At 35.6% G+C, this 21961-nt stretch overlaps 1 protein-coding gene across 1 annotated transcript in view; it reads left to right on the top strand.

The window, feature by feature from the left end:
• Positions 1-8296: 8296 nt before the first annotated feature.
• Positions 8297-21961, top strand: part of LOC142340826 (ankyrin repeat domain-containing protein 13C-like) — a 55064-nt gene continuing 41399 nt past the window's right edge. Inside the window, exon 1 of the mRNA XM_075391579.1 lies at positions 8297-8381. The gene's annotated coding sequence lies outside the window, so the exon portion shown is untranslated. The remainder of the gene's footprint in view (positions 8382-21961) is intronic.

Raw genomic sequence — 21961 nt, 5'->3', positions numbered from 1 at the left:
CTGAAAGATTGATAGACATTGCTCAAAACTCAAATCGTACCAACTATTTAAGTTTATTTACACTAACAATTTGAAAAGTTAATAAGAATAAGCGTTGCCATGCAGATAAATGATAGACGGCCAAAAGAGGGATGTAATAAATTTGATGGCTGTACTAATAAATACAGCTGAAATAAAAACAAAGATATGTAAGTGCATAAATCTTGGGTAATTATGTTCCAGCTCTTTTACAGAACCAGAAAATAAAAAATTAGCCCTCTAGAGTAAAAAGAGATAAAAATTAATGAAGTTAAGACTGCACATTTTGCGATACGGTAAGTTAAATATATTATCGTACAGATGAAGGCTAGCAAATTAATTCTAGTCATGCTCTCTCGAAAGATTAATTTAATCTTTTTCTCCGAAAATGTCAGATAAATGGTTATTATGATTATTTAAGAGACATAAAATAGCGAGTTAATGTAACTCACTCGAGATAAAACTAAAGAGCAAATTAACTCAACTAAAAGGCAGCTCGTGACGCTTTGCAAATTTTTACCCATGTAATAATATCAACATATATAATTGATGAAGTTGTCGAGAACTGATTTTAGTGTATCCAACATCGTCAAATTTTACTATACTAAATTTTTCCTATAATGACGATTGTAGCAGCCGATTGTAATAACAGCTCTTTGGGAAGAAGGAAGCGCGAAAGAAGAAAGCGTGAAGATGTAATCGTAAAATCGAAATACAACAGATCAAGTCAAAATGTAATTAAATGAATCGTGGTCATTTTAATGTTTTCTTATTTTCAACTTATGATATACGATAACTTAAAACTATAAGGGGATCCCATTGGCTGAAATTGAGACCTTGTAAGCGCTCTGATATCTGAATGAAAACAATGATTTACGAAGCCATAAGTCGCACCCAAAACAGCTTGTAACTCTTGAAAACCGTAGGTGCACCAGAGGCGGGTAAATTGATACACTCGAACCAAGAATTGTATTTTGAACAACGGTCTGACACCTTTTTCTCTCGAATCTTCGGGGAAAAAACAGACAAGAGAGACAAACATTAATATTCTGACGAGGTTGCCACGTTTAATTGACTGCATAAATAATGGAACACAAGGCCCGAAAAAACAACGAGAAATTATATTAATATAAATAACTATTGAGATCTCAGATATCACGTCGAGGGGATCATCTGCCAATCCGCTTAAAGATGTCATTGCTGTATCACATTTACCATTTTGTCTCATGTCTTTGTCTACCTGCATTATCGAAAAAGTGGCCGATTTGTCAGTTACAGATTTTTAATTTAAGAAGATGACCTTAAAAGCGATTTTATGTGTAAGTTAGAACAAAATCTTAGTTACCTGGAGGGACCTAGTGCTCTGACACGAAAATTTTGTGTAACGTATTTAGAGAACCAAAGGGAACAAAAGTGTTGAATTTCATTTGATATTTTGATATTGAAGGTAGCGTAGAATTTTGCAGATTAGTGAAAAACTTTTATTAAAAAAACATAGAGGAGTTGAAATAAACCAAACGTCTCACTCTCCAATAGCGACGCAGCTCATTAATTATAGTGGTCGGACTCAAGAGTCAAACATTAGACTTTAATTGTTTAAATATTAGTACAATTTTTCAAACTAAGCTCTCTGCCTGGAAGTTTTAGTGACCGATGAAATTGTACCCTCTGTTCTCTACTGTCAAATATTGACAAAATCTTAAAACTTCATTTGAAAAACATAGCCAGCAGATTGCCGGAAAATAGCCGCGATAGACGCTTGTGGCCTTCCGTGAATTAAAATAACTAAAGAAATGAGATAGACAGATTGACCACCAGTTCTTTAATAGACCACTAGACTTTTTTTGTTAGATTCGGACTGTCATTTTTATGGCATATGCTCTATAAAGAAAAAGCGCTAACGGAGATTTTTCAAAATTGATATTCGAAATCAAAAACTCAAGACTTATAATCAAGAAATAGGGCATATACGTTTGGTACTACTTGGAAGCACACTATTGATCTTTAACAAGTTCATAAAATTTGAAGTTCATTAAGTGATTTCTGAAGTCATCCTCTTGAGTGAGTTAAGTCACGCAATGGACCCAAAAGCAGCACACTAAGACCTTTTTCACAATTAAAGTGAGTTCAGAAGCCATTTTTTGAGTGAGGCAAGTCACGCAACTGACCTAAAAGCACAAATGACTTCAAATTTTAACTGCAAAGCAGTAGAAGTCACTGAAGTCATTGAAAAAGTCAATTCCAAGAACTCAGGTCGTAAGAATCATCGATGGAGACGACGAATAAAAAACAGAGCCGCTAGAATACCGGAAACGACTCGAATCGTCGTGCATTAAACCTTACCAAATCAGAACATCAAAATAGACAAAAAACAAAAGTAGCCCAAAGTGTTTTAAAGATGCCGACAAATTTTTAGGTGCGGGGAGAGCTAGGTGGGGTGGGTGGGTAGATAGGTCGGGGAGGTGGGTAGTGCTGGGGTGGTTGGGGGGTAGGTTGGGGTAGTTAGGTGAAGGCAGGGGGTAGTTTGGGGGTAGGGGTAGATGGGGGAGGGGGGTAAGTTGGGGCAGTAGGTAGGTGGATGGGGGGTAGGTAGGTGGGTAGATAGGTTGGGGAGGTGGGTAGTGCTGGGGTAATTGCGGGGGGGGGGGTAGGTGGGGGTAGCTAGGTGAAGGGAGGGGGAATGGGTAGGTGGGGGTAAGTTGGGGGGTGCGGGGGCGGTGTTGGGGGGGGGGGAGTAGGTAGGTGTTGGGGAGGGGGGGGAGGGTAGATAGGTGGTGGCGGGGGGGGGGGGGTAAGTTTGAGCGGTGGGGGCGCAGGTAGGTGGGGGGTAGGTAGGTGGGTGGGTAGATAGGTTGGGGAGGTGGGTAGTGCTGGGGTAGTTGGGAGGGGCTAAGGGTAGGTGGGGGGTAAGTTGGGGGTGAGCGAGGGCGTGGGTGGTAGATAGGTGCTGGGGGGGGGGGGGTGGATAGGTGGTGGAATAGGGGTTGTGCGGTGTAGTTTAGATAATTAGGGATGACTTATATAGGAACAAAAAATCTTAAAATGACCTTGAAAATTACCAGCAGTTCCTAATTACTATCCATTACAAACGAAGCTACTGCTAACGTCCAATGTTCGAAAACAGAAGTCAACAATAAAAAACGGAGGTAAATGCTCGAACAGAAAAGAAAACAGTCAAAAATGAAGTCATTAACAAACTTGCTTTCTGCTAAAAAAAACATAGCAAGTAGAATACCGGAAACCACTCGAATCGTGCATTATAATCTCTAACCTAACCTTACCGAAATCAGAACATCAAAATAGACCAGAGAAAAAATAAAAGTAGCCCAACGAATCACATTAAAGTGTATTAAAAGTGCCGACAGTTTTTTAGGTGCGGGGGAGCTAGGTTGGGTGGGTGGTGCTAGGTTAGATAGGTCAGGGAGGTGGGTAGTGCTGGGGTGGTTTGGGTAGTTAGGTGAAGAGAGGGGTAGTTTGGGGGTAGGGGTAGGTGGGGGGATAAGTTGGGGCGGGGGGTTTAGGTACGTGGGGGGGGGGGTGGTAGGTAGGTGGGTAGATAGGTTGGGGAGGTGGGTAGTGCTGGGGTAGTTGGGGGGGAGTAGGTGGGGGTAGCTAGGTGGTGGTGGTGGGGGAGGTAAGTTGGGGCGGGTGGGGGGGGGGGGGGGGGTAGGTGGTTGGGGGAGGCGGAAGGTAGGTGGGTGGGTAGATAGGTTGGGGAGGTGGGTAGTGAAGGGAGGGGGTAGGGGTAGGTGGGGGTAAGTTTGGGAGGTGCGGGGTCGGTGGTGGGGTAGGTGTTTGGGGGGGGGGGGGAGGTGAGGGTAGATAGGTGGTGGGGGGAGGGGTTTGTGCGGCGTAGTTTAGATAATTAGGGGTGACTTATTTAGGAACAAAAAATATCAAAATTACCTCTTCACCTTGAACATTACCAGCAGTTCCTAATTACTATACATTACAAACGAAGGTACTGCTAACGTCCAACGTTCGAAAACAGAAGTCAAAAATCAAAAACGGAGGTAAATGCTTGAACAGAAAGAAGTCAAAATTCAAGTCATGAACAAACTTGCTTTCTGCTAAAAAAAACCTGTATAATCTCAATACTCTTCTTCGAGTCGTAAAAACCTGTAGAATCTCAATACTCCTCTTCGAGTCGTAGAAAAACCACGATGTCCCCAATAAGAGCCGCTATTAAAAAGATTTGTGCAATCAACATGGGTTACGGGTGCAACAATCTCCAGGGGGTGGGGCTAATGTGGGGGAAGAATTGAAGTGTGTGTGTGTGTGTGTGAGGGGGGGTTCAAGAACAGCCCTTCACACCGTGAATTTATGTCTCCAAAACAGTTTCGGTGAATTGCATACTTAGAGTGTAGTAAGCCGAAAGACTGTAAGAGCCCCAAATGTCCTGTTACCAGGGGCGTTACATGTTTATCCCGTTTTTGAGGACGAAAAGTCAAAAAGGTCAGACGATAATCGGTCGAGCAAAAAAAGAGCACTAAACAACACCACAGAACTCATAATTGCTACAAACTTGTTTGAGAGCATTTAATAAACAGACATAAATACATGTGTAATCAAGAAAGGGGGAACGTTAAAATATTCATTACTATGGTTGAGAAAAGGCAGTTCTCACACCTTAAATTCTCATAAGACTAAGAAACTCGGCTGTATTTGCTCTTTGTGGGCAATATACAAAATGTGGACAAAATAAAATCATTTTTTCAGAAGGCGGGAGACTCTCCGGACCCTTATATTCAAATATCTTGAAGATGCCTTCTTATCTAGATTCAATTATAGCTTAGAAATGTGAACTGTTCCTGATTGATCGAGGATTGCGACGACAAAGATCTGCAGAAGAATGATATATCAAGATTCAAAAAAAAATATTGGCAACTGATATTTGTCCAGATAATTCAATCAATCTCCAGCCTTAGCATTAAGATAAAACGTAGATAAGGGGCATGCTCACGTCAATATTCAGGCTTCACAACAATTTCACTGAGACACCCAACACTCAGTGGTCGTCCTTAGAAACTTTTCCAATATGAAGATTAACACTTTGGTCTTCCAATTGTTAACATCCTGTTAATACATGATTTTAATACCGAGGCATTCTACCCATTGTTTACTTCTCCCGTCAGAAGTTGTTGAAATGAGAAAATCGCATTAACCAAAATATTTTTGATAGCGAAGTACATCAAACATCGAAGCTATAAAAATCACAAACAAATATCCTACAATTGTTAAAACGATAGCTTGCACGTTTAACTTTTCTGCATAGTTCTCAAACCACAATGCGCTAGACGATATGCGAGACGCAGATCTAAAAAATTACAATTGAAAGATTTCCGGTGTATCAAGCACTAATGACCAGCGATCTCTTCAATTAAATGTACGATCGCTCAGCATGGCTAGAACATTTTTTTCGTATAAAAGTACTTTTCACTTCTCGTCCACCTTGAATTGTTTTAGTGTTCTAACAATATGTCCAATACCATCTAGCGCTCGAGAAGCTGCAGAACGAAGACAGATTAGCAGTTCTTCTAAAGTTTTTTGACATTTCATTCGTATTTTTCTTGAAAGAATTGAGCTATATATAGTCAATTCTAATTCCATGGCATGGGATTATAACGGAGTCGCCAAAAAATCAAAGTTTATACTTCAAATAACATGTCAAAGTATACTTCAAATTTGGAGCGGGAAAACTAACCTCAAAAACTTGGAAAACGTGGGGCTTCGAACACTCCCGGGGGAAAATGACAGTTGCGAACAATTTATTCACATTTTTAAAAGCTCTTCAATTATACTATTCTCAATTTAAATAAAATATATATGCCCTCAAAAATTGAAATTGCAAAAAGCTATGCTCTTTTTAAGTTCTAATACTATAATCATGGAGGGATGGGACCATTTAAACGAGTATTATATGAACCTGAGATATGCAGTGTGCCAAAATGGCATTCGGCCACCAATTCAGCGGTTATTAACATTTGAAAGACAAAAGAAACATTTTCTATTTCCGCTTCCTTTACATTAATTCAGAAGACAGCTATTCTCATAGTCAGTACTTATTAGTGTGGTACTGCCAATAAACAAATCATCACAAAATAAATTACCTATCTCTTCTGTATCCCGCCCAATTCCGTTTATTACCGACCCTTCATTACAAAATATGTGAAGTTATCTAGCTCGATAATGTACAACATAACGCATTAAAGGTGAAAATTTTTAGGCCCACAAAGCTAAGTTGAGGGCAGAACAGACCCTAAAACATATAGGCACACATTCTGTACTGCTTGAACTAGCATTGAAACAATATTACATCGTTAAGCTATCGAATACCTTGAGATCATCACTGAAACTCGCTGCGTAAAATTACAAAAAAACGTGCATTTCTATCAATAAGACTTTTCTGTAAGCTAAAAAGTCTTACGTCGATTTTTCCGCCTACTATTGATAATGGTTTAAATATGCTTAATTCGAACATTAATGCATTAATAATTATTTCATGAAAAACGAATTTATTGAATAGTTAAAACTTTTGTGGACCCTTTATTATTTATTTCACGTCAATAAAATTTTGAACTGTTCTTGAGTCCTTAAAGCAGAGGTCCAATCTCAATCGCTAACTCTACGATGTTGAACATAATTTAGAACTTAGAAGTAAGAACTTAGAACTAAGAAATAGTCATGCATCACATACTTAGGCTGTATAGAAATTAGGGAAAATGCAATGACATTCTATATTTCATAGTTGCTACAAACGTGGTTGAGAAACAGCAAATCAGGGTTCGTATTAGAATTTTGCACTATATTTCCTCTCCTACATTTATATTATCAAAACTACTGATGGTTTAATTCAGAAAACGATATGCATCAAAACATTTGAATTAAGTACAACTGCCTAATTAGTTCACTTGGTTTCAGCCTGGTATGAGTCCATTAATTTCCTATTACTATGTCAATCTCGCCAGACGCAATCAATGTTATTTTACGAGAGCTTACAAACAGCGTTTAAAATTAGCCCTTTTGCTACAAGTACAATAGAAATCTATTCTCCGCTGATTGTACTGCTATTAAATAAATCTTTTAACAACTTTCAATTATCGTATTCGTTCAGATTGAGTAGCACTTACAAAAATCTTAATGCGTCATGACCGAATCTACGGGAAACGCGAGGAAAAATAATTACCTATGTTTTGCGGGTTGCAGTTTTGAACGTCATCTGAGCGTAATGAAAAGTTCATACATGAATAAACACTGAACTATATTCCATAATGCATTAGGCCAACCTCTTCAGTATGTCTAGGAGGAGCAGAAGAGGATGAAATGGTAACGAGGCGTAGGATGACATAAGTTGTCAATAAGTCAGGACATTGCTACGGCAACTGCTCGAGACTGAACTAGAACAAATCCAATTACCCAAACAGGAAACATCGTTGAGCTTTGATTAATTGCGGGGTAAAACTTTGCTTGCGTTCTTCCACGTACTCAACAATCATCCATCAATTTCTTTTCTCAGCGGATAGGTAAACATTACTAAGGTATAGCAAATATTGTACAGTTGGAGATTGTTCATTCATTGAGCTCTTAGAAAGAGCGTAAGGGATAAAAAAGAATATATCATTTCATTCCCCAGGTTTTCCTGTTTGAAATAACAACAGTATTAACATAGTCTGCTTTTGATGCCAGTCAGTGAAGCAAGGCGCACAGTAGCACAGCAGTATTTATCACAATTGTCATCATTTTCATCTTTCTTTTTCAACTTACCATAATACTTTAAACATTTCATAGAGTAGTCTTTTCAACCGATATCCATCCATACGTTTCGAGTGAACTCTACCAACAGTCTATTCTTATATTATCACAATTACCTTTCATATTTTGCCATTTCCCGCGAATTCAAGCACACAATTCGTCCAATTATACCAGAAAAATTACATTTTACAATCAAAGCTTTTAGTTTTTGTTTGGCAACGCTTAGTAATTATCTTTGCTTAGTTTTTTGATATAACTAAACTCTACTGTTACATACAAAGCCATTCAACGGCATCAAATACCTCCAATCCTTGCCCATTATTACGCCTCCAGGTAAATCCCACGCTGTATTTTCAAATAATACCAAAAAAGACAGTCAAAAGATCTCATTCATATTCCTGTAAGAATGGCTTCAAATTATTCCTTCGTCGCCAAAATTTTTTTATCAAAACATTGCACAACTAGAGAGCTATAATTTTATGTACCTCTTCCATCTCTTTTCTGCATTCCAAAAATGATATTACGCCCCAGTTCTCTAATCGACTTGGCTTTCGCGTTATTCAACTACTGGGTGCACTGCCTACTTCGTTTGGTTCGTGTTCCCCATTTATGTAAGTAATGAATTCACTTCTATTCCGAATCAATGCTTCACATACGTTGACACAAGTACATCGAAGAAACCAACACGAGCCCGCAGAATAGACCACCCATTGTTGTTCCAACCCCAGTTGTTCCTTTTTTGTGACTAGCATCACTAGAAAGCCCATCCAGCGTAGAGTGCGAAATTAAAAAGCTTGCTGTTTTGTTACTGAGTCCCAACACGGACAGGTGTCACGAAAATTTAATTGAACGCAGATAATGTTCACAGTTTATAGTTTATTGCATTGATTACGTTAAAACTAATTGCATTAGCAAAAACTTAAGGTCTTAATGAAAATATGAGTGTTGTCCATATTTTATCTTTATTTTGCATTGCTATTAATTCCTAATCCTGGGAAGTCTCATCGACATTCTAACGAGGTCTAATAAGTCTAAAGAATGTCTCCTTTTACAGTTTATGGCATTGATTACTTTCGAATCTGTTTATTTTCATAAATTGGAGATTTTTGAAAAGTTAACTTTCTTCATTTCTGTTTTATTTTTTTGCTGATTTTTAGTAACCCTGAAGTAACTCAAGTTTTTTTTAAAAAAAGAATTTTCTAAAGGATCTTCTCTTTTTCATGAACCCGCATATGTTTGTTTAAAGCTCAAACATGACTTTCTTTCATCGTGATTATATAACTTGGGTAACCTCTATATTAATTTAATTTTCCATTCTCAATATTGATTTATAAGTGAGACCTGACCAGAGGTCATTTTTTTTACTTCCGCACTCATTGATAAATCTGCATTGACAACTTTTAAATCCAATCGAAATTAACCAGAGGCCATTTGTTTCTTAAAAGACACTTCATTGTGTGATTTAGTTTGAAACTGAGATAAGATGTTCATTTTTGGCTCCCATCTCCCATTTTTTGGTAAAATTAGGTGTTCACTTAACAAAATCGTTTTTTTCTACATGATTTTTTTGTATATATTATTTCACAAAAGCGTAGTCATCCTTTTTTCTAATTAACTAATGCTTCATCGCAAGTAAATAAAAGCATTTAACTCTGGCGTCAGACAGTGGGCACACAAAAGGTTCAAGAGTAAAAAAAAGAAGTAAAGAGCTATCCGTATATATTCACATTATCGAACAGAACTATTGCAGTGTATAACCATTTAGTATATTGCAGTATATAACCATAACCTAACTAGGCAGTATATAAATTAAAACTCGTAAAAATGCATAAGCTTGTGTTTTTAGTTAATGTCGCGAAACATATCTATTGAAAAAGTGGATCTTTTCCGTTTGTGCCCCCCCAGTACGATATGCTTACCCCCACAGTACGTTATGCCCCCCCCCCCCCCCCCCAATTACAGAGCACGTGTCATTACATGTTAAATCATTATGAAAAGATTTGTTTTGTGCTTCTGGGGGGTTTAAATAATATGCACCCACAAAGATGGGCGCACAAACGGAGAAATTACGAAAAATTTATGATGTAAAATGAGGTGTTTATCAGGACTAAAATCTCATATATCTTTAAACATTTAAGACTGAAAAACACTCCAGAAATAATGTCCAGAACAGCTATCCGCATCTGCTTTGATTTTTTTTTTACCTCGGAAACGCTGGATAACCAGTTTTTTGAACAATGAGAATAAGAGTATACAAACTTAGGTAGACTGGTTTTTAAAAATGCTTACCTAATAGCGAAATGAGATAAATAAAGACGTAGGAAAACAAATTGTAGTCCTTTCCCTTTTTAACCAAGACAACCCTTAACAATTAACATCCGTTTAAACCGTTGACAATTTTCGAGCAAAACCGCACATTCGATCAAGTAGTTATGCGGACACACTCGGAAAACAGCATGTGTTTGATTTACGTAGACTGGATTTTTAACGTACGTAGACTGGAAAATTAGTTCTTTAAACTTTTATTTGGAAAACGATAAAATGAAAATTTTAAAATTGTGAGATTTGACTATCGAACTGAAATAAATATTTAGGAATAATAGCAACCGATGGTAGATTTCTTTTAAGTTTCTAGCATGCAGTTTTCAGTTTTGAGAAAAAAAATGAAAGTCATCGGTCAGCAGATTGATTTTGAAGAAAATGGCTCACAAAAATTTGAAAAAAAACGGGAAACGTTGACTGCACTCTTAAACAACCATTTATGGCTCAACCAAAAAAATGCCATCAAGTTTAGGATTCTCATTTTGCAAAATTATTTCCTTGAAGCGTTTGAAAAACGTGCTATACTATTTTAACTGCTGGCATCAACTAAAATCTTAATCTCATCTCTTGCACAAGCAGAAAAATGAAAGGAACAAAATTGGAAAAAATGTCGACAAAAAAACTTCTTGTCGCCATCAATAAGGGCTTCGTTCCCCTTCATTTTCTGGCCCGTAAAAATAACATTTGCTAAAAAAATAACGTTTGCATTTTTTGTTGCCTTGGTCGTCACTTGTGATTAAATGTGCGCTAAAAAGCCCTCAATAATCAAATGCAATTCAATCGTTTCTAAAACACTCAGAAGGGGAAAGGGGCATGATCCACCCAAAGGACGGAACACTGAGCCCCACCGATGATACCGGCAGCGCATATAAATTTACGGCAAAAACGCATTGCAATTAAACGCAATATAATAGGCTCTCGGAGCCGCGTCAAAAGGTTGAAATATAACTATACTAATCAGCTGTCTGGCATCCCCTCCCACACAACACTACAAGTACCTTCAACCTCAGTTACACGTTTAGTACCACGGTAGCCTCCGAGACATATAATTGCGCTGCGTAGGAGTAGAAAACTTAAGAGTTGACTTTACGAAAAAACGACTCGAAAAATCTCGCGGCGAATTCTTCTTTCGCACCCAAAGGATAGCCAATAGACTTCATCACAGCATTGACTTCGGAAATCAACACGGCCTAAAACACAGAATTCTAAGGCAAATGTGGAATGATATCATGATGCGGTACAAACCAGAAAACGTTTGCACGTGGCAGATATGTTGTGACTGTCAATACTGCAGAGAGACATGGACTAATTTTCTATAACTGTTTTGATCGGGAGAAATCCCTTCTGTAAAGAAAATCCCCAACAACAACAAAAACATCTTCGCTCTACACGGGTGAGTTAGATAAAAAAAAGCCTGAAAATGATGCCACATAACTGGCTTGTGTCTTCTCGATCTGTCAAAAAATACGCTCCATTGATTTTATATTGGATTGGATTCACTTGACCACGGGAAGCACATCTTCAACAACAAATGATATTTAAATCCGTTCAAGTTCACCCCTATTCATGTCGACCCTCGCGTCCACGTTCCAGATGAGAATACATAGATGACTAGATGAGAATACATAGGGCAAAAAACATTTTGTGCATGACAAAACGAAATTTGCAAAACCTCCACAAGAGGGATACTTATGGTTAGGGCAAATTCGGAATAACCCTAAGAATACAAGAACGTGGCCAAAATCAAAAAAATCCGGAATAGGAATGTTTTTAAATAAATTGATAACAGATGTAAATATAAGTTGCAAATAAGCTAAATATTGTATATAGGAAAAAAATTTCGATTGATTTTGTAGAATAGTTCCAAGAAATGTTTTAATTGTCGTCTCAGACAAATGTAAATACATATTCATTTTATCTTTTAACAATTTGAAAAACAGTTTTAACCTGACGATGAACGTAAAGTTCGAAAACGTTTGTTTTAAATATTGGAAGAAGTTTTAGTTTGACAAATTGGTTTCCTTTACATTATTTACTTTGTCAAATATTTTGAAAACAAGGCCTATAGAAGGGCTAATTGCATAATACTTTGAGAAGTTTTCAGTGCTTTAGTGTTTTAGCGAGTATGAATTTTATAGATTTACCGAGATGTTGCATATTTTGGCTGCAAGTTCGCTTCACCACGCTGTAAATAGTCTCCCGTATTCAAGCAACAAACAGTTTATAGTGAAAGTAACATCAGTTCCCGGATTCTCCTTCAACAGAAATTCCAGAAACTGGTTCAAAAACGCAAGAAATCTCCTTCAGAAGGGTCATCTGAACAAGAGGAAGGACTTGGTAGTGTGGCACAACCTGATAAATAACAAAATGTCCCGTCACAGGTCAAACAACTACCAACCCTGCAGCGTGCCGGAGTTGACATCGTTTCTCAGAACGAAGAAAGACCTCTTCAGTGCTATTGTGTACTGTCGACGTATAGGCACAGACGACATCTTTCAGGAGCTGCTGAAGTGAAATTGAGGCGTCCGCAAAATGGTATGCAAAAAATGTACGCGCAAACCCATTGGATAGAGGGGTCAAAAAAGTGCATGATTACCTAAAAGCCAATGATTTGCTGGCGGTACCATTTGACAAAGGCTGTGGTTTCTGTGTGATGAACAAATCAACGTACATAGAAAAACTTGATGAGGTTCTGAACTCAGATCACTTTCAAAAAAAGATGGAGCAAAAGATCGAAAACAGATCAATAACAGCCCGCAACAATTAATAAAGCAAGGGAAAACTAGTGACAAAATTTATCAAAGACTCAGGTCAACAGGTTCGCAACCAGCGAGACTTTATGGCCTGGCAAAGGTACATAAAAAAGATACACCTCTCCGACCTGTTCTTTCAATACCTGGTAGCAGCTACGAAAACTTAAACACATTTCTGACACCATTTTTCCAGAAACTACCGGGCGCAAACATTGAAACCAACACGCAAGATGCTAGAAAAGCCTTAGAGTCTGTCACTCTTGAAGATGACGAGCAGATAGTACCTCTTGACGTAAAAAGTTTGCACACCAACGTTCCAGTTGGAGAGGCTATAGAAATAGCTCTAAGTGAACTCTATTCAAGCAACCTAGCTTCAGATATTGCAAGGTCCGCCATGAAAAGTTTGCTAAAGCTTGCGGTGACGAATGTTCATTTCAAATGTAATGGGATGTGGAATGTGCAATCAGATGGTCTGGCTATGGGTGCATCACTGGCTGTAATACAGGCAAACGTGTGGATGAAATCGTTTGAGGCATCACTGCAAAATTCGGAGCTCAGTGAAAACTTTTCCAGATCCAACCGAAACGGGAAGTGCAAAGACTGTAACCGAAGAGGGACTTACCGAGGAAAAGGAGTAGAATGTGAGTCATGCAAAAACTGGTTTCATGCAAGATAACAAAAAATATATATAACGAGGAATACGCCAACATGCAGGATGTTGTTTGGATTTGTACTTATTGCGGCAATCAACAAACAGTGGGGCATGATAAGGAGTTGAAAGTGTTTAAAAGGTATGTGGATGATATTATCTGCACGGTTCGTGGTGACCCGGATGAGTATTTAAAATTTGCACACTCATTACACAACAACCTGCAATTTACCTTAGAAAAAGTGAACATGGATGGGGATTTGGCTTTTCTTGACATTAACGTAAATTTGAACAGCAAAAATAATATCACCTGTCATTGGTATCAAAAACCAACTGACACTGGAATGAAAGTGAATTTTCGCAGCTGTGCACCGCTTCAGCATAAGAAAAATGTGATTCAAGGGGCGATTCACAGGGTTTTTACTGCAACCTCTAATTGGTTGGCCTTCGATCAGGCTCTTGAAAAGAACAAAACTTGCTGGACCGAAAATCAATATCCAGAAGAATGGTCTTCAAAAATAATGAATCAGATTCTAGAAAAGATAATAAGTGGCGGTAAAGACCAATTAGGAACAACACCAAAAAGAATCAAAAAGCAAGACTAAATCTATTGATAAGCCAACTATTTTTCTACAATACAGAGGCAACCTTACTCAAAACTTTGCAAGCAAACTGAAAAAACAATGCGAATGGCAAGTAGTTTTTGCAACGCGGAAATTAAGATCGTGCCTCCCCACCCTGAAATAATCTTTCGATAGATACCTGAAGTCCCACGTGGTATATGAGAGTAAATGTAAGGGATGCGGAGCCATCTACGTTGGGCAAACCAGCCGGCATGTTATCACAAGGATAACAGAACAGCAAAAGAAGGATTCACAGGTGGGTCAACATCTGGTTGAATATCGTGGCGCCACGAATGACATTGAATGGAAAATTCTGGACGACTGTAGGACAGTAGAAAAACTAATGATTATCGAAGCTATACATATCAGCAAGCCGAAGCCGGCACTAAACACACGCGATGCTAAAATATTAGTTCAAATCAAAATTTGACTAGATGAGAATACATAGGGCAAAAAACATGTTGTGCATGACAAAACGAAATTTGCAAAACCTCCACAAGAGGGATACTTATGATTATGGCAAATTCGAAATAATCCTGAAATTACAAGAACATGGCCAAAATCGAAAAATCCGGAATAGGAATGTTTTTAAATAAATTCATAACAGATGTAAATATAAGTTGTAAATAGGCTAAATATTGTATATAGGGAAAAAATTTCGATTGATTTTGTAGAATAGTTCCAAGAAATGTTTTAATTGTCGTCTCAGACAAATGTAAATACATATTCATTTTATCTTTTAACAATTTGAAAAACAGTTTTAACCTGACGATGAACGTAAAGTTCGAAAACGTTTGTTTTATATATTGGAAGAAATTTTAGTTTGACAAATTGGTTTCCTTTACATTAATTTATTTTGCTTTGTCAATTTCTCTATTAGGAAGCTTTTGTTCAAAACCACGCACACTTTAATCAGCCAAACATGTTTTTGGAGAAAAAACTCAGAAAATCTAGTATAATATTGTACCGCATTTTTCGATAAAAAACGCACTTTTTCACTGGACTATTTGATGAAGTTCTCATTTTCAGGTAAAGAGAGCACAATAGTTATATAAAACTTTTGAATTGATCCAACCTTTTTTCAATTTGCTTGCATCGTCAGGAGTGAAAAATGATGTATAAATGTAAAATGAAACTGATGTCGTCATGAATGTAAAATGATTACAAATGTACACAAATACAAAATACAGTAAGATTTCATAATTATCTCGTTACTTTTATAAAATTTTCTAAATTTTGGATAGGTTTTTGCTTTAGAGTTTAGTTTAAAACGTAATTATTACATTAATATTATCTTAAACAGGAGCAGCTAAGGAATATGGATTCCTAATAACATAAATTTTAAACGCAGAAGAGAATTTGAGTAAGCTGATCCAAAATTTTTTGAAACTTTGTGGCTGAAACTAGGCAAACCTTTAACAGAAAAACGTCTCGATAACATCTCCTATTGTCCACATCAAAGCCTGGGTGACTTCGTTTTAGACGAATTAAGCGCAGATGTTTCTAATTCATTCTCAGCTATAGATAATATTCTCTTATTTGGTGATTATAACGTTGATATGTTGAGTGTAACCGGGAAGAAAAGCCTTCAGAATTTTGCGGCGGGACTAGGATTACAGTTATCTAACATTGATACTCCTTTACGCATAAGCAACAATAAAAGAAGTTTGATAGATCACTGTTTTTCGACTAATGAGCAAATCACTAGTTGGAAAGTCTGCTTACCTCCTTTCGATATTGATCATGTAATTTATTTTTAAGAGCAAACTTTTTTTGATAGAAAAAAATTAAAATTATTTTATTAAACGAGATACAAAAAACATTGTCGATGAAAAATTTAATAGAGATCTGGCTCCTGCAGATTGGAGAACAGTTTATCAACAAAAAAACTGCGATGAAATGCTTGCAGAGTTTAACAGAATTTTTTTGACAATACCCGAGAAAAATGCACAAACAGAGAAGAATTTAATTTCTAATATAAAAACGACTACTTCAGAAAAACCTTGGGTGACAAAAGAAATTAAGCATTTAGTTGCCGAGAAACATTGTTACCTCAAAGACTTTAAATTGACACAAAGTGCTGAATCATTTGTGTCATTTAAAAAGTATCGCAACTTTGTAAATCGAAAGTTAAAACAAGCACAAAATCAATTTTTAGAGGAATTTTTTACGAAAATTGATAACTCAAAAGAGAAATGAAAATTCATTAAGAAAAAATTCGGAAAGAAAACAACATTCCAAACATCACAGAAATTGATGAGAATGGTAGAAAAACGAAAGACAAAAAATCAATATGTAACGCTTTTTACAGAGTTTTCAGCGAAATGCGCATCTACAGAGGGCAGATTGTTCCATTGAACGCCGAAAAAACAGAGCGAAAGTTTTAAGATTTTAACTTTACATCTTTTACTTTGAGGGAAATCTAAAAAATTATTGACAATCTAGACAACAACAAAGCACCAGTGCCGAAATACATCAATGCTTGGGCACTGAACTCCGGAAAATATGCTCTTGGGACACATCTTCAGATTATATTTAACAATTGTATTCAAGAGAAAGTTTTTCCAACAATTCCTAAGGATGCGCACATCACACCAATTTTCAAGAAAGGAGATGTTTCTGTTTTAACTAATTATCGTCCATTTTCTGTAACACCAACTTTCGCAGAAATTTTTGAAAGGCTTTTACTTAACCAGTTAGTAGAGTATCTTGAAAAATTTGCGCTCTTGAACAAAAAAGAATTCGGTTTCCAATCTCGAAAATCGTCTACTGATGCTGTGCTTTATTTTATTGAAAAAATAATAGAAAATTTGAAAAATAACAACGACACAGATGCTGTGTTCTTAGATCTTGCAAAAGCTTTCAATTCAATTTCACATGAAATCTTTTTCAAGAAAGCTGAAAATTTCAACCTCTCTCAATCAACAATTTTACTTCTCAAATCTTTTCTCGAAAATTGAACACAAAGCGTAAAACTGGGTTTTGACTTATCAGATAAAATAACTATTAATCATGGTGTTCCACAAGGAACAGAGTTAGGACCTCTTTTTTTTCTGTTATATGTCAACGATTTTTCTGAAAAGTTAGAAATGTGAAAATGATGTTGTTCAATTTGCGGATGACACTAGTTTAATATGCAAATTTGAACGTAATGAAAATATTCCCCAAAAAATTGAAAAAATATTAGAACAAACAGACAAATACCTGACAGAGAATCACCTCACTTTAAATGCCGATAAAACAGAGATGTTATTCTTTACAAATCATACTAATTCTGATCCGGAGTTTTCTTTTAAAGGCGAAATTATCAAACCAGCTCCTGCATGTCGTTATCTGTGAGTACAAATTGATTCAAATTTAACCTTTGAAAATCACCTGAACTCAGTTTTAAGCAAAATGGCTAATGCAATTCGTTCTTTGTATCTTGTAAGAAATCGAATACCTTAGAAAGTGAGAATTGATGTTTTCAAGTCAGTTGTACTCTCTCATCTTTCTTTCAGTGGATTATTCCTTCAAACTCTTACAGTGAAAAACTTAAACCGCATAAACAGGCAAATTAACGGGGGAATAAAAGTTTGTTATTTTCGTCAAAATTTTGACCACTCTATTGATCTTCTCATTAAGGATCGTATCCTGGCAGCCGAATTGTTTATCTCAAAAGTTAGCCTAATGAAACTACAAAAAGACATAAGACAATGGGAAACCTCAAAAAAATTTAAAATGTTTTCTAGTCGCCATAACGCTAGACAGAACAAGAGAACAAATCAAATTACTTAAAAAAAGAAAACGAAAACGAAGTGGAGTAACAATTCCTTAATCTTTAGAAGCGTTAAGAAAAGGAACAAATTGCCCTTCAATAAGAAATTTTAACAGTAAAGCTTGCATTAAAAATGTTTTAACCGAGTTTTTGCTCGATCAACACATAAAAGTACCCGTTAATAGACAAATAGGAGCCTTCAAATCCTATTGTTACCTATGAAAACGACCAGCCACAATTTGAAGATTTTTATATTAATAACAATGCTGATTAGTTTATTTAACATTTTAGAGCATGTAGATATCTAACCGTAGGATTATAGTGTGAGTAATTTACATGTTTCAAAAAAAAATCAAATGTTCGGTTAATTTTAGCTCATTGGGAGATTTTTGTTTTTTTAATCTAACGAAGTTTGCACATCTGCTCATTACAATATTTTAGACAGAACATGTATTTGTGACATAATATGAACGTCAATTATTGGCACTTGTACTCGTCCCGCGTGTTTAATTTTTGATTGTGCCAGTATTTTGTAGATTTTCTATGGTTTTCAATTTTAGACCCAGGAGTTTATCTCTTTTTAAAAACAACGGCTATTCTATAACACGTTGACCAACTGCTGAATAAAATTTTGATTATTCAAGTTTTGTGTAGTCAAACATTGATAAATTTGGCCAACATCGTTGAAATTGATTCGAAAACAACTAAACTTATAGACCACATGAGACCTCTGGAATTTTTGATTGCTATGAAAACTTCAATTCAGGGACAATAAGCATTTTCAAAGCTTACACGTGGTGAATATCGTAGTCATTCAATTTTTTATCCATTTTGTGCTTCAATTGCAGGCTGATATTACCTCTGCAATGAAGCAAAAAAATCGATTGAAGTTTTTTGGCTTGTGATTTTTATAAAATGGTTTACTTGTTATTTTTGTATGCATCATTAACAATTCTTAAACTGCAGCTTTCAGGGTATTAATTTTCAGCCAAATGTCTCCTTTTCGCCAGAATTGTGTCAAAAATTACTTCTAAGAATCAGGCGCAGTCCCTTCTATGATATCTTTCTTAGAAGGGACTTATTCTTTTTCAATCATTAATGGAATTCGTCATCTGAGTTTTTCAAGCTTGTGGAGCAGCAAAGCCTTTTCATTCATAGTTCATTGCCTTTATTTTAGTCGCAAGATATACTGATTGTTGTGAGAAAAATTGCGTTCAGAGAATCAGCAATTTTTTTTCAAATTTTAACCCTGTAAGTTGAATGGTAAAACGTTAAATTAGTATTATGAGTTACATAGCAACAATTGGAACTCAATCTTAAATATTAACTCAAGAATTGTTTGATAATTGGTATGTTTGAAAAAATGATTTGATAGTTGATCATGATTGGATGAAATAATTGATTGAATATCACCCAAAAACTTAAATGAGAATGATAGAAATTGTAATCTAGAAAATTTGTCTTTCCAATAAATTGGACATGTTGATGGGATTACTGAAAGTAAGCTTATTGACAGAAAAATGATATGTGGAATAGAGTTGAAATAAAATAGCACCTTAAGTATTATAACTTGAAATTTAGACCCTGGAGTTTATCTCTTTTTAAAAACAACGGCTGTTCTATAACACGTTGACCAACTGCTGAATAAAATTTTGATTATTCAAGTTTTGTGTAGTCAAACATTGATAAATTTGGCCAACATCGTTGAAATTGATTCGAAAACAACTAAACTTATAGACCACATGAGACCTCTGGAATTTTTGATTGCTATGAAAACTTCAATTCAGGGACAATAAGCATTTTCAAAGCTTACACGTGGTGAATATCGTAGTCATTCAATTTTTTATCCATTTTGTGCTTCAATTGCAGGCTGATATTACCTCTGCAATGAAGCAAAAAAATCGATTGAAGTTTTTTGGCTTGTGATTTTTATAAAATGGTTTACTTGTTATTTTTGTATGCATCATTAACAATTCTTAAACTGCAGCTTTCAGGGTATTAATTTTCAGCCAAATGTCTCCTTTTCGCCAGAATTGTGTCAAAAATTACTTCTAAGAATCAGGCGCAGTCCCTTCTATGATATCTTTCTTAGAAGGGACTTATTCTTTTTCAATCATTAATGGAATTCGTCATCTGAGTTTTTCAAGCTTGTGGAGCAGCAAAGCCTTTTCATTCATAGTTCATTGCCTTTATTTTAGTCGCAAGATATACTGATTGTTGTGAGAAAAATTGCGTTCAGAGAATCAGCAATTTTTTTTCAAATTTTAACCCTGTAAGTTGAATGGTAAAACGTTAAATTAGTATTATGAGTTACATAGCAACAATTGGAACTCAATCTTAAATATTAACTCAAGAATTGTTTGATAATTGGTATGTTTGAAAAAATGATTTGATAGTTGATCATGATTGGATGAAATAATTGATTGAATATCACCCAAAAACTTAAATGAGAATGATAGAAATTGTAATCTAGAAAATTTGTCTTTCCAATAAATTGGACATGTTGATGGGATTACTGAAAGTAAGCTTATTGACAGAAAAATGATATGTGGAATAGAGTTGAAATAAAATAGCACCTTAAGTATTATAACTTGAAATTTAGACCCTGGAGTTTATCTCTTTTTAAAAACAACGGCTGTTCTATAACACGTTGACCAACTGCTGAATAAAATTTTGATTATTCAAGTTTTGTGTAGTCAAACATTGATAAATTTGGCCAACATCGTTGAAATTGATTCGAAAACAACTAAACTTATAGACCACATGAGACCTCTGGAATTTTTGATTGCTATGAAAACTTCAATTCAGGGACAATAAGCATTTTCAAAGCTTACACGTGGTGAATATCGTAGTCATTCAATTTTTTATCCATTTTGTGCTTCAATTGCAGGCTGATATTACCTCTGCAATGAAGCAAAAAAATCGATTGAAGTTTTTTGGCTTGTGATTTTTATAAAATGGTTTACTTGTTATTTTTGTATGCATCATTAACAATTCTTAAACTGCAGCTTTCAGGGCATTATTTTTCAGCCAAATGTCTCCTTTTCGCCAGAATTGTGTCAAAAATTACTTCTAAGAATCAGGCGCAGTCCCTTCTATGATATCTTTCTTAGAAGGGACTTATTCTTTTTCATTCATTAATGGAATTTGTCATCTGAGTTTTTCAAGCTTGTGGAGCAGCAAAGCCTTTTCATTCATAGTTCATTGCCTTTATTTTAGTCGCAAGATATACTGATTGTTGTGAGAAAAATTGCGTTCAGAGAATCAGCAATTTTTTTTCAAATTTTAACCCTGTAAGTTGAATGGTAAAACGTTAAATTAGTATTATGAGTTACATAGCAACAATTGGAACTCAATCTTAAATATTAACTCAAGAATTGTTTGATAATTGGTATGTTTGAAAAAATGATTTGATAGTTGATCATGATTGGATGAAATAATTGATTGAATATCACCCAAAAACTTAAATGAGATTGATGGAAATTGTAATCTAGAAAATTTGTCTTTCCAATAAATTGGACATGTTGATGGGATTACTGAAAGTAAGCTTATTGACAGAAAAATGATATGTGGAATAGAGTTGAAATAAAATAGCACCTTAAGTATTATAACTTGAAATGTCACATTTGATCTTCTATTATTGCAAGGACCTGAAACATTGATTATTGAGAAACTTGTGGGATTATATTAAGACGAATATTTTAAGATGTTGACAAGTAGAACTAATTGAAGAGCACAACCTGATTTTCCAAGCACAAAAAATAGTAAGCAAAGTTTCAACTCAAAATTAATTCTAAAATTGCTTATATCTCTTTTTTGCATATTTTTGTTGCCAACTTCAAACAATTCTCTTAGTTTGGGCAAATGTTGAAGTTTGCAACAAAAATATGCAAAGAAGAGACAAAGGAAATTTTCGAATTAGTTTTGAGCTGACACTTTGTTTACTATTTTTTTGCGCTTGGAAAATCAGGTTGTGCTCTTCAATTAGTTTTACTTGTCAATATCTAATAAAATTCTTCTTAATATAATCCAACAAGTTTCTCAATAATCTCTGTTTCAGGTCTTTGCATTAATAGCAGATCAAAGG

The sequence above is a fragment of the Convolutriloba macropyga genome, chromosome 1, assembly GCF_964194025.1.
Source record: "Convolutriloba macropyga chromosome 1, txConMacr16.3, whole genome shotgun sequence".
NCBI lineage: Eukaryota > Metazoa > Xenacoelomorpha > Acoela > Convolutidae > Convolutriloba > Convolutriloba macropyga.
The sequence above is the reverse complement of the archived record's forward strand: the minus strand, read 5'-3'. Positions and strand labels throughout refer to the sequence as shown.